This window comes from Salvia miltiorrhiza, chromosome 2 (assembly GCF_028751815.1).
Source record: "Salvia miltiorrhiza cultivar Shanhuang (shh) chromosome 2, IMPLAD_Smil_shh, whole genome shotgun sequence".
NCBI classification, from domain to species: domain Eukaryota; kingdom Viridiplantae; phylum Streptophyta; class Magnoliopsida; order Lamiales; family Lamiaceae; genus Salvia; species Salvia miltiorrhiza.
In genome coordinates, this window is record NC_080388.1 from 44,864,225 (window position 1) to 44,878,568 (window position 14,344).

The window sequence follows — 14,344 nt, forward strand, 5'->3', positions numbered from 1 at the left end:
AAAATGAACTTTGCGAATTTTTTCCCTTTTAGTTTTTTTCGATGAATAAATTATCATGGTTGATTTTCGTATGGATTAGTGCTTATGTGCAATAATTTCTTTTTGTTTGATAAATATAATTATATAAAGATTAACGGAGTATAAATTGATAATTAATTACCACGAAGGGTGAGTTTTATAATTCACCTCATAAGTATATTATATAAAACAAAATTCAAGTTAATTAACAGCTTATGTATATAATATTCTTTATTGACTACTTGAAGAAAAATAATTATGTAATTATTTTCTTAATGAAAAAGGATGTAGTCACGATATCTCACATGGGAGATATTATAATTGCTGGAGTACTATATTTATTGAAGTTCCCAACGAGTATAGTAGCAATTAGATAATAAAGTCATTAAATAAATGTTACAACAAAAAGATTCAATATGTTTTGAAGAAAATTATTATTAGTCTGTCTCATAAATAAATGTTACAACAAAAAGCTTAAATAAATGTTAAAACAAAAAGCTTCACATTCTGTTGTTCACAGCAATTGACGTTAGAGAATAGAGAGAGTTTTAGAATTTAGGGATTTAATTGAAATTCTATTAAACTATTATTATAAATTAATAAATAAAATAAAGTATAAAATTAAATTAATTTTTTATGCGGATATCCGGCTTTACCCGATACTCGCAAATTTTGACATCCTGAACCTCGATCCCGACCCGATTCCCGTGTCTAGCGGGTATCAGGTACCCGATACCCGCACGGGTATCGGGGCCAGGTCGGGTATACTCGATACCCGCATCGCGTTTTGACACCCCTACTAATGACTTAAACTTTAAAAGTTTGAATAAATTATTAAATTTGCAATTACCTCATAATTTATTGAAATTTTCATCATACACCACGTTAGTTGTTGCGTCTTGCGTATGACCTCTTTTTTAGTGACTTTTGAGATTGTCGTGTAGAGTTTCCCATAACTAAAAATAGGTTTCGACATGTATAATCCTACATTTGAAAGAGATTATCCATTACTTTTATTTATTGTCGACATAGCAAAACAAACAGTCATATAAAAAACTTCTTGCGCGCATTTAGGGATGGAAATGGATCCTAGACCCGGTCCAGATCCGCGGATCTAGATCCTTTTTTTAGGATATGGACCTTAGGAAAAATAGACCCAATGGATCTGGATCGAATCTGGGTTATTCCTATAATTTTCGGATCTGGAGCAAAAAATCTTAGACCCAGATCCGGTCAAGATACGGTCCATGGATCCATTTATATATATATATATATATAGGGTGCGGTTATAGTGAGAACCATAATTATCGTGAGAACATAAGAACCATTAAAATTAATGCATCTGCTATATAAATTAATGCATTCGTTGTTAAATTTAATGCATCCGAAAAAAATAAATTTTTTGCTCCCTTCAGGATTCGAACCCAGGATCTGCATTAATCCACCAAGATGATGCATCCACCGTAGATCTTGATGATCGAATGGCTTAAAATGGTTCTCCGTTCTAATTTTAATTAGTGGTTCTTATTTGAACCTCTCCCTATATATATATATATATATATATAGGGGAGGGCTAGAATAAAAACACTCTTAAGTGTATAAAATATAAATGATTTTCAGCCCTTAGATCATCAAGATCTACGGTTGATTCGTAACCCTGTTGGATGAATTCGTGGTCCTGAGTTCGAATCCCAAAGGTAACAAAAATTTATTTTTCGCAATTCGTAACTCTGTTGAATAAATTCATACGTGTTCTACATAAAATTCGTACATTAAGAAACGTTTATATTTTATACACGTATTTTTATTCTAGCCCATCCCTATATATATATATATATATATATATATATATATAATGTTATTTATTTTTATCTAACTCTAATCTAATATCTATGACTAATCTATATATCTCTTTTCATAAATAATATATAATGCAATTAAAGATAATATTTTACTTTTATTTTAATTTAAATTTTAGTTTTCATCATCATTATTATTATTATTATTATTATTATTATTATTATTATTATTATTATTATTATTATTATTATTATTATTATTATTATTATTATTATTATTTGTATTGATAACATTAGTTTTCTTTTTTCTATGTAAAATAGAGGACACATTGTTCCACTGTTATTTAGTACTTGATTATTATATTCTTATTGTTATTAAACTTTGATAATATTTTTATAGAATATGGTTAATTCATTTATTTTGAATAATTGTTGAAAATCTAGACAATAATTATAATTTTATTTGGGATTAATTTAAGATTTATAAATTTATTTTAAAAGACAAAAAGTATGGATCCGGGTTTGGACCCGAGACCCTGTGAATCTTATGGATTTGGACCCTAATTTTAATGAGATATAGGGGACGATTTGGTACGTTTATTTTATCAATCATATGGCTGATACTGTATCTGGAGGGAGATTTTTTTCGCAGGGTTCGAATCCTGGAGGGAGAATAATATTTTAAATTTTGTTATTTATCAGTATATACTGCATTATTCATCAGTATATACTGCCTTGTTTATCAGTATATATGTCTTATTCATTACCAATTTTTAAAATTTTATTTTTCTTCAGTATATACGTCTTGTTCGTTAGATATAAGTCTTGTTCATTAGTATTATATGTCTTATTCATTGTCCTCATTTGACATGAAAAATAGGGGGTCTTACTGGAGCGCGCCCCTATATATATAGAGAGATTCGTCTCGAACATGCAACGACTTGTTCTATCGTGTCTTGAAAAAATCTATATCTATATATATATAAAAAAGAGAAGTAAATGTAAATAAATTCAATTAGGAAAAAAATAAGCAGTTAAAAAGTAAAAATCAAATTAAATATCTTACTCCACTTAAAAATAAAAACAAGAAAACCGCTGACAATTTAAGGAATTAATACAAACCGCCAAATCATGTTGTGTAATATATTATTTAAAATTTTAATTTCTTTATTTTCTTATTTTATAGATAGAATGCATTTTTCTCATTTTCAAGTATTTGTGTGTTAGATAAAATATATAATATACATATTTAATGAAAGCTCATAAAACGACATTTAAGTTGATGTATAATATGTAAAAATAACTTTAAAATAAGCAAGATATGATAATTTAAATTTGTAATACATAAAAATAATTTATGTTTATAAACAATAATATTTTCCTTCAAGATGTAAAGATATTTTACTTAAAATTAGAACCGATATTTCAGTTTTTTAATATGATCAAATTATGTTTTATTTTTTATCTTATACCTAAATATTATTAATAGCATATTATGCAATTATCATAAAATGATTATATATTAGTATAGATTATACTTTATTTTAAGGAACACTGATTTAATAATCTCATTTAACTAACAAAAAAAATTAAATTATTTTTAAATTATAAATTATAATTATTTTGCTTATTTTTTCACGGGTGTGCACAGTTGAGTTGGACCACTGAATTTCCAGCGTGGCATAATCATCGACGAACTAAAACGGCGTCATTCTCAATTGTATGAAATGACATTGTTTTATGACAAAATAACATATGAGCATCTTCAAATACGAAATTGCGGCTCTCAAAATCCAACAACGAATTTGTTCATCCTCAAAACATCTTAGCATCTTCAGCAATTTAGGGCTCCCAATTGAGATAATCATGTCCATGGGCAACAACTCACGCTCATTCTCAAATTCCGTAAGCGTGAGAGATGTGAAGATTTAGGGCTTTTTAACTTAGATCTTTTGACATCTAAGCGGGAAGGATTTTGAATTCATAGATACATCAGCTTTATTGTGCCACCTCAATTTGATAAATCAAGAATCAACACATCAAAGTAATAAGTAAGAATAAAAGAGAAAATGGAATTAAAACCCGAGTATTAAACACAGTAGGAAAAATGAGAGAACTCAGTTTGTATTAATTTTCAGCTTGAAGATAGAATGAATGTAAAGTGACGATGATTCCTCTATTTATATGAACAAATCACACAGAGGGGTATAACTGTAAAATCTGCTCCTCACGTACTCCGCGTGTATGCTGACTTCCCCGTTGTAATCAGCTCCCTTCATTCATGTTGTAACTGTTTTTGCAGCTTTTGTCAGGGTGGGAAGGCAATTCCGACTCTGGACTTTAGAAGGTAAGGTATTTGGCAAGCTCGTCTCTAATTTCGGTCTTGGCGAATTCGATCTTGGGTTCAACATTTGATAACCTCCACTTTGATATAGACTCGCAGGCTCCACCGTGGCATTTAATGGCACCATAACTCGTGTGACTCGTAAGCTCCACCGTGGCTTCTATCCCTTTTCTAAATTTGAGCGCCTTGGGAGTTCTACTATAGTCCCTTGATCAATCTTCAAGACTTGAGCTCTTCGCGGGCTTCACCACGGGCTCCAAGCAATCCTCATGGCTTGAGCATCTTGCGGGTGCTACCGTGGCGCTTGGTCAATCCTCATGACTTGAGCACCTTATGGGTGACACCATGGCACTTAATTCAATCTTCATGAATTGGGCACCTCATGGGTGCCATCATGACACTTAATTCAATCTTCATGATTTGGACACCGCATGGGTGCACCGTGGCATTTAATTCAATCTTCATGACTAAAGCACCTTGCAAGTGCCACCATGGTGCTTGGTCATTCTTCATGACTTAAGCACCTTGCAAGTTCTACCATTACACTTGATCGGGCACAAAACTTTGATGTTTGGAGATGCCACCGTGGCACTCTCCATTGTGGCATTTGATATGCTCCATGAATTGGGCACCTCGTGAATGATGCCTTGATATTCTCGACCGAGATCATGACTTGGGTGCCTTCGTGACTTAGGCATCCTATGGTGCCACCGTGGCACTCAATCAATCTTCTTATCCTCGTGATTTTGAGGCGTCTTGCATGGGCCACCATGGCACTCCTAAGCTTTTCACGATTTAGGCATAAGAATGTATTCAAGTGTGAGCAAAAATCCAACTCTACTCTTTATTCCCTAATATTGGAGGATACCGTGAACCCCCTTCTTTAAATTTAGAAGAGGCTTGCTCAACTCCTTATTTTAGTATGAGCTATTTTACCCTTGGCTCATGGGCTTATCCTCAATCGTGGACTTAATAAATATTTAGGTGAAAAATCGACATTTATTATTTGATGTGGGATTTACTCCTCATCACTTTCCTTAAAACAAATTATAATAAATAATATGTTATCATTTTATGATAATTACATAATATGCTATGAATAAATTTTTAATATAAAAAAATAAAAATACATAATTTGATAATATTAAAAAGCTATACGATTATAAGTTCAAGTAAAATATCATTAATTTTTTAAGGAAAATATATTATTTATAAATATAAATTTTATTGTGTATTATAACTTTAAATTATCATAACATTCTTATTTTAAATCTAATTTTTACATATTATACATCAAATTAAATGTTATTTAATGAGCTTTCATTGAAGATATAGATTGCATATTTTATTTAACACATAATGACTTAAAAATGAAAAAAAAATGCATTATATCTATAAACTAAAAAAATAAAGAAGTAAAAGATAAAAATAAGAGTAAATATATAAAACTGTCCACTTTCATATTGTAAAGATAAAAAATGTCCACTAAGATAAAAATAATAAAAACTGTCCACTTTGTGGTTGAAAGGACGGAAATGCCCCTCAGCCTAAAATAGCCCATTTCATCTCCTCTCCCTCTTTCACGGTTTCACTCTCCATTCCCCCCCTCCTCTCTCTCTCTCTTCCTTCGAGCTCAGATCGTCGGTGAAGCGCCGCTGCCCCGACCTCGTCGCCTCCGCCATCTCCTGCTTCACCCCCCGCCGCGACTTTAGCCTCCCCCCGCCACCAATTCCTTCGAAGCTGAGGAGGATGAGTGCGGTGGTGCTTCGAGCTCCGCGAGGTTTTCCCCCTTCGCCGCCAGCGATTCGGCGTTCTTGTTGCCGATTTTCAATTTTTCGGTCATCTTCTACGCAGATCTAGGGTTGAGCTTGAAGTGGAGGCACGACGGTGGCACAATTCAGAGGTGAGGAATTGCTGGCGAAGCCTTTCTCTCTCTGAAATCAAATTCGAATAGGGGGGATTGCTGCTAACCTTTCTCTCTCTACAATTCACTGCACAATTCATTTTTCTTCTTTGGAATTATCTTCTGAAAGACAATTTTTTGTGTGGTGATTGTTATAACGTGCTAGGGCTTAGTTGCCAATTTTTTCTTTATGGTTGAATGATACTTTGTCTCGTTTTATGAATTTGATTGATTGTGAATTGTTACTCCTTTGTTTCATCATTGCTAGCTTTCACAAATATAATCTTTTAAGCTGTTCAATTTTGTTATTTCTGGCTCTGTGTAGAAGGAATTTGATTACCATTATGATCTTGAAATGTTCTCAGTTTCCTAATCAAGACGCGGAGCTCGCAACTCTCGAGTCCATTCGGCGGCGGCGAGGAAAATCGCCTTCACGACGGAGGTTAATCGTGTGAATTGGATCGCTCTGCCGATGATCGTGGTGACGGTGTCGTAGTTTCTACTGTAGGTTTCGCCCATGTTCATGCTCGGCCACGTTGACCAACTCTCCATTTCCAGTGCCTCCATCGCCACCTCTCTTTGCAACGTCATCGGATTCAGTGTCGTTGTAAGTTGTCATCTATTCATATCCAAATTTCATTATCTATTTTTTGTGTTTTCTAGGAATTGCCACCGAATTCACCTCCCAAAATGAAAGATTATAAATAACTCTACACTCAAAACCAACATTGACAAAGCATTGCCTCATCATCCAAGTATATTGAGCGTTTACTATGTGTGGTAGGATGCTTAGATAGATACAAAATACTGTATCATTTACTTTGAACCTATAGTTGATCACATAATCTTTTAAATACTTAATCATATGTTCTATCCATTGATCTGGTCACACTAACCTAAATCTCTAGCTATACGTAACATAGTTCCAATTGCTACAACTTGGTTGCTTTGCTTCATGTAGAATAGAATGACATGTTAGATGTTGGTTAATTAAGTGAATGATACTGTGCAGATTGGGATGTCTAGTGCTCTGGAAACTCTATGCGGCCAGGCATACGGTGCTAAGCAATACAAAACAGTGGGAACTCTTACTTATGGTGCAATCATATGTCTGTTTTTTTTTTTTGTGTAGCTCTATCTCTTTTCTTCATCTTGACGGAGAGAGTGCTGCTTGTGACGGGCCAAGATCCTTCAATTTCAGCTGCAGCAGGGAAGTTCGCCAACGCTGTTCCCCAACGCATTTCTTCAGTGCATTGTTCGTTACCTGCAGAGCCAGAGCATTATTTTCCATATGGTTTGGAGCTCATTAGCATCTCTGTGCTTCCAGCTACCTCTCTGTTGGGCTTTCATATTCAGATTCCATCTCGGAAATTATGGAGCTGCTATCTCCATAGCCATATCCTCTTGGTTTAATGTTGTTCTGCTTGTGCTTTATGTTATGTATTCGCCTGCCTGCCGAGAAACACGAGCTCCCTTGTCATGGGATGTGCTTGTCACCATGAGGGAATTCTTTCAGCTTGCTATACCATCTGCTGCCATGGTATGGTGAGTTTGAGTTTGCTTTCATTTTTGTTTTTATCTTTTCAAATTTGGATTGGTCTTAAATTCATATGGTATTTTTACAGCTTGGAATGGTGGTCTTTTGAGATAATACTGTTGCTGTCAGGAGTGTTGCCAAATCCACAATTTGGTGCGGCAGCCGTCGCTAAAAGAGGCCAATTTTGGACGTCCACCGCTTGGCCGATGCAGATTTCTTCAACTCATTCCAGGACGATTTCAACGATGTCTGGCCTTTTTTGAGTTGGAGTGTGATGTCTAACTATTTTGTGTTGTTTGTCCAGGATCAAAGTTTAATCCATAATTAGTTGGAAATTTAATTTAAATATGTGGATTTACATATTGAACGGCCGACTCTTACTTAGAAGAGTTAGTGTTTGTTTTTTGTTTTTTTTGTTTTTTTTTTCTGTGTTCTAAAAAAATGATGAGTAGAATTGATGTGTGATGGTGAATTCCACCCAATCTAATTAATATTTCTCTTATTTCGCCATGTTCTTCTTATTTCTCCATTTTAATTTGATTTTACGATCAAATCAATGAATTCACAACTTAATATTCTTGAATTCACAATCAGATCTATGAATTCACAACTTTATGTTTTTAAACTCACAACCAGATCTATGAATTCACAACTTTATGTTTTTAAATTTAGAACTAGATCTATGAATTCACAACCAGCTCGATGAATTCACAACTTAATGTTATTGAATTCACAACCAACTCGATGAATTCACAACTTAATATTATTGAATTCACAATCAAATCTATGAATTCACAACTAAAACTCGAATTCACAACCAAAATAAATTACTATAGTTTTAGTCGTGAATTCAAACTTTAAAAATTCAAATTTTGAATTCACAACCAAAATAAATTCTTGTTGTGAATTAAATTCTGGTTGTGAATTCGACTGGTTGTGAATTCACAACCAAAATAAATTCTAGATGCGAATTAAATTTTGGTTGTGAATTCACAACCAAAAAATTCTGATTGTGAATTAAATTTTGGTTCTGAATTTGACTAGTTGTGAAATTCACAATCAAAAAATTATGATTGTGAATTAAATTTTGGTTGTGAATTTGACTGGTTGTGAATTCACAATCAAAAATTTCTGGTTGTGAATTAAATTCAAATTGTGAATTTGACTAGTTGTGAATTCAGTATAATTCACAACCAAATTTTGGTTGTGAATTCGACTGGTTGTGAAATGCGGGATTTTTTAAAGGGGTAGTGTTTAAAGGTAAAATGAAGTGGACATTTTTTTAATTTTTAATGTGAATGGCATTTTGGTAACAGTAGACATTTTTAAAATTTTTTATTTTAATGAACATTTTTTATCTTTACAATATGAAAGTGGACATTTTACAAATCCACACTAAAAATAATATACCACACAAATGAATTTGGCGGTTTGTATTCCATAATTAAGTTCTCGGCAGTTTTTTTTAAGTGGGTGTATATATTGAATTTTGTTTTTGACTATTGACTATTTATTTTTTCCAACTAGCACGACCATCCGTGCAATGCACGGTGAAATCAAAATTAAATGATATGTTATTTAAATAAATAAATATAAATATTAAACATAAATAAAATATAATTGAATGATATGTTATTTTCATACACAAACATAAATAAAAGTATTCAAATTTTAACAAAGAGAAACAAAAATAAAATGTATTAAAATTTTAATCACCTATTCGATTTAAATTTATTTTTGTTAATTTTTATACCATATTAAATATCCTTTATACCATATTAAATATTTTTTTTTATAAATTATATTTGATAATGTTTAGAAAAGAATTAAATTTATAAAAAAATTGATGGGAGAAGAGAGAGAAAAAATGGAGAGAAAATATAAAGGAAGAAAAGTCCTCTTTTATATGTTGTATAGATGAGTAGTGAATATATAGATAATTGTTGAAAGTAGAGAGAAAAGTAGAAGAAGAGAGAATAACGTAGAGAGCGTAGAGAGAATAAATTTGCAGGAGCTTCTTATTATGAGGACTAAATGCCTCTATTTATAGGAGATACAAAGCTAGGGTTAGGGTTTAGGGTTAAGTCATTTAATAGGGAAATATATATTTTATATATATTTACAACACTCCCCCTTAAATGACTAACCCTAAAAATATGCTGCCTCATTAAAACCTTGCTAGGAAAAATTCAATGGAACAAAAACCTAATCTAAGGAAAAAGAGTACAGCTACTCCCCTGAAAATGATCATTGTATATCTTTGAGTCGATGCATGTCAATCTTGTGTACTAGCTTTCTGAAAGTTGATGTTGGTAATGCCTTTGTGAATAAGTCCACCAATTTATCACTTGATCGAACTTCATGTATCATTTGAGTTGTGTGCAATTTGACTTCAAAGAAAACTCCTCATTTGATGTTAGAGTCTAGATGTTCATGTCTTGTTAAAAACCTCTCCGTAAAAATCCTGTGGGAAAAATTCGGTAGAGGAAAAAAGTACAAGACGTATATTTACTTATATATTAGACTAGTTGCCTCATTAAAAACCTTAACTAAGAAAACCTTGTAGGAAAAAAAGAGTACAACCATTTGGCCTTCAGGGCCATTGACCTTCAAAGTCTAATTTTCGAAACTATTTAAAAGATCATGCTCCCCCTCAAGATAACAATCTTGAATGTGTTCAATATAGTTTTCGAAATTAAATAAATTATCAACATCATCCACCAATTTTTGAATTTCGATTTCTTTCATAACATAGACCAATTGTAATTTGCTTTGAATATAACCAATAACATGGTTAATATCATTTAAAATTCTCTTTCTTAGAGAAACATTAAATTTTGCTAGCAAGTCAACTTCGAATTGTATATCATGCATGATAAAAGTAGTGCTTCAATAGCACACAAGTAAGGAACTTCGGGTCCTAAGTAATTTCGTTGTTTTCTTTTGGTCTAGGTGAATGAATGTGATATATTCATATTCATGAAAGCCTTCTTTGGGTAGGTCGATTAAATCGATTAGTTTGAAATACTTTATCGAAAAGATGCTCGATCTACAAGTCGAGACAATACTTAGTTTTAACTAAGTTTTTCAAAACTCATCTTTAGACATGAGTTAACTTTCTCAAGTTTTGAGTATTCACAAATGTTCTTTCTTCGGAAAGAATTCATTTAATCGGTTATGGACTTTCACATATATGTCCATGTTTAATGGCCTATATAATAATATAATCATAACGTCCATAAATTTGATATCTATGTCAATGATTACTGCCATAAATGTTATATAAATAACGAAACATAGTGCCACGTATAACATGAGAATATATTTGATTGATTTTGGGTTTCTCAAACCCTTGAGCTACTAATCTCGCTTAACATCTTATTACTTTCATTTAGCGAGTTAGGCTCTGCCTCATTGTTTATTTCTATATTTTTCAGTGCTTCTGGCACTCTAATATCATTTGTTTTGGATCCAAATAATCTTCAAATTGAACTAACAATTTGTTGAGGCAAAAAGTGTTGTCGACAACTATCATTTTTCTTTTATACGATTCTCACGTATTCCCAAAGTTCATGGCAACTTTAGTAAAACTAAATTTTCACCATTTCCCATAATATTTGGTCTAGTTGTTTCGTAATCCCAATATTACGATAATTTAGTGCACATGCAAAATATATTGGGATTATCGTCTTCAGGACGATCCTCTTCATGAGGTTTTTGGAATGATTTGATTTTGTAATCCGCAGATGTTTTATCTTGGGCACCAATAAGTCGTTTACGCTTCTGGCGTCAATAAGAATTAAATCAATTTTGTCATTCGTGGACTTCAATTATTTGTGGTGCAATATGACATATATATAATATACTCATTTGGCAGTCAATAATAATTTGTTGAACTTCTAGTTCATTATGCGTGAATATAACATAATTAATCTAACGAGAAATTTACGGCATTGTACAATTCATCATTCATATCTCCCCCTAATGCCGAAAATGGTTTTAAGTTGGATAAGTGCATTTGAATGGTGATAAAATAATTTAGTAGATGGGAAATCCTCTTCAGGAGGTATTTTAATCACGCACTAATTGTAATGTAGACAACTCAAATACTCAAGTCTTGAGTTATTTTAAAATCTTTTGGGTATATGAATTTGAAATTCATCACGACATGATTATTGAATTAAATAATAAATCATGTGTAATTATTCAATACTCATGGGAAAATCAATGAAGCTCTTCCGGAGCCCATACAAAAATGTTATCAATTTTTAATTGTATAACTCATATTCTCAATAATAGTTCAAAAAACAATTGAATTGAGAAGATCAGTTGCTCTTCAAGAGCTTTGTAATATTTAAATTATGTGTATATGTTGTTTTTCTTCAAGAATAAACATATATCACCTAAAATATAAATTGTTCTTCAAGAACATGTATATTCTTTAGGAATATTAATTGTGCTACTTCGGGAGCATCAATATTAATTCAATATAAAGTAAAGCAATTTAATAATAAATTAAATACTAAATAATAAGGAAATATCAAATTAAAGCTTAAAATAAAAATTCAATCTCAATATTTTAATATTCTTCCGGAATATTAATTTTATCTCACATGTTCATCGGGAACACATTATATTTCATATTTAATATGAAGCTATATCGTTGTGTTTTCATCAAACACTTCAACGATTTAATTTTAATAATCTTCAAGATTATTAAGAATCATAAATTCATTCCACAATGATGAATTAAAAAAATAAAGCAATCCTTCAGGGATTGTATTAATAAATCAATTCAAATGTGTTCATCGGAAACACATTATATTTAAACTTAAGGGATATCGTTGTGTTTCATCAAAAACTTCAACGATTTATCTTTTAATAATCTTCCGGATTATTAAGAATTGTAAATTCACATTTCTTCAGGAAACTATAAAAAAAAATTAATATTATATATTATAATTTATGACAAACAATCAAAATATGACAATCAATCGAAATATTGTCAAGCAGTATAGCTTAATGTACAAGAAATTAAGCAATAAATATGTGAAGCAATTTAAGATCTCCATTGGTTAAACAATAGTCAATTCGATTGCTTAACTAATCAAGATTTAAATTAATCAAACAAGCAATTTGATTGGTAAAACAATTAATAACTACAAACTTGGTAGAGAATCATGAACCATATGAGGCATGTTAAACAACACTTCGATTCCACTTAAAAACATAGATGCAAAACTATAACCAAACAAAATGTTCCAAGAGGCAAAGAATGTATTGGATTAATTGAGACCCGATATCATCAACACACCAAAGTGACAATCAGTTCAATTTGAAAAAAAATTCAGAGAAAATTAGCGGCCAAGTAAGAAACAGAACAAGATCTAAAAACTACATTTGAAATTGCAGCAATCCTTCGTGGATTGATTTAATTGCAAATAGGCGATCAAACATATATGACTGAATTCATAAACAGAACTAGAGAAAAATAGCCGAATCATTGTGATATCAAGGACAATAAAAGTATAAAAGGTAACAGGAGATAGTTTCTACAACAATTTAAAGTTTCTCCATTATTAAAGCTATATATATGTTCTTCGATTTTAGAAAACTAGATCTCGATCAAAATTAATAATTTCATTTAACAGGAGTGTAATTGTTTTACCTTGTCGGAAAGACACGATTCTTTCCTAGGGCACACCTCCATTAATCTAAATCAATTTATTTGAGACTCGAGACTAGGGCATACCTCCAATCTAAATCAATTAGATACTCATGGCTAGAGGCTCGTGCTGATAACGTGTTGAAAGTAGAGAGAAAAGTAGAAGAAGAGAGAATAGCGTAGAGAGCGTAGAGAGAATAAATTTGCAGGAGCTTCTTATTATGAGGACTAAATGCCTCTATTTATAGGAGATACAAAGCTAGGGTTAGGGTTTAGGGTTAAGTCATTTAATAGGGAAATATATATTTTATATATATTTACAACAATAATTCAAAAGTTAGTTTTTTGTACACAATTAATAACTGCACTTGTTGATTATCGTGGGTGTATGGGACGTGAGTTTGGGATATGTATTACCAAAATTTTAATATATTTAGTTTTATTTTTGTTGAATCTATTCACGATTTTGATAACCATGTTTTTAGCAATACAATTGCTACAACGGCAATTCAATTTTAGCGGAATTTTTTTTGGTTTAAGCGGTACCGTTAAAGTGGTCTTTTATATATTATATAAATTCCAATTTTTTCTCTCTAATTGAACTAGCATTTGCATTCGTGCAACGCACGAAAAATATTTTATATTTTATTATATATAAAATTGATATTAATTTGATTATTATATAAAAATTCTAAATATAATTAAAAATACTATAATTTAAGATAAATATATTTTAGTTTAATATAAAAATAATAAAGAATAATTCATATTAATAATAATTGAAATTGTAAAAAAAGAAAACAATATAAGTTAAAAGATAATTGGAAAAAAATAGATTTATTCAAAAAAAAGGGGGAGATATGAGAGAGAATTTTCTTAAGTTTTAATCTTTAAATAAATATAATTTTTATATTTTAAATCCAATGTTTACATAACATATGTCATGATCTTTAATTTGATATGCATATCAAATATTTTATAATTAGTCGAATTTCAAAATTAACAATAAAATAAAATAAAATAGAAAAATAAGAAGTTAAAGAAAAAGAAGAAAAGAAGATGTATAGCTTATAAATAA

At 31.1% G+C, this 14,344-nt stretch overlaps 1 pseudogene; it reads left to right on the forward strand.

Annotated features, from left to right (window-relative positions):
* The first annotated feature begins 6,979 nt into the window (after positions 1-6,979).
* On the forward strand, positions 6,980-8,165 carry LOC131011640 (protein DETOXIFICATION 14-like; annotated as a pseudogene).
* Positions 8,166-14,344: the final 6,179 nt, after the last annotated feature.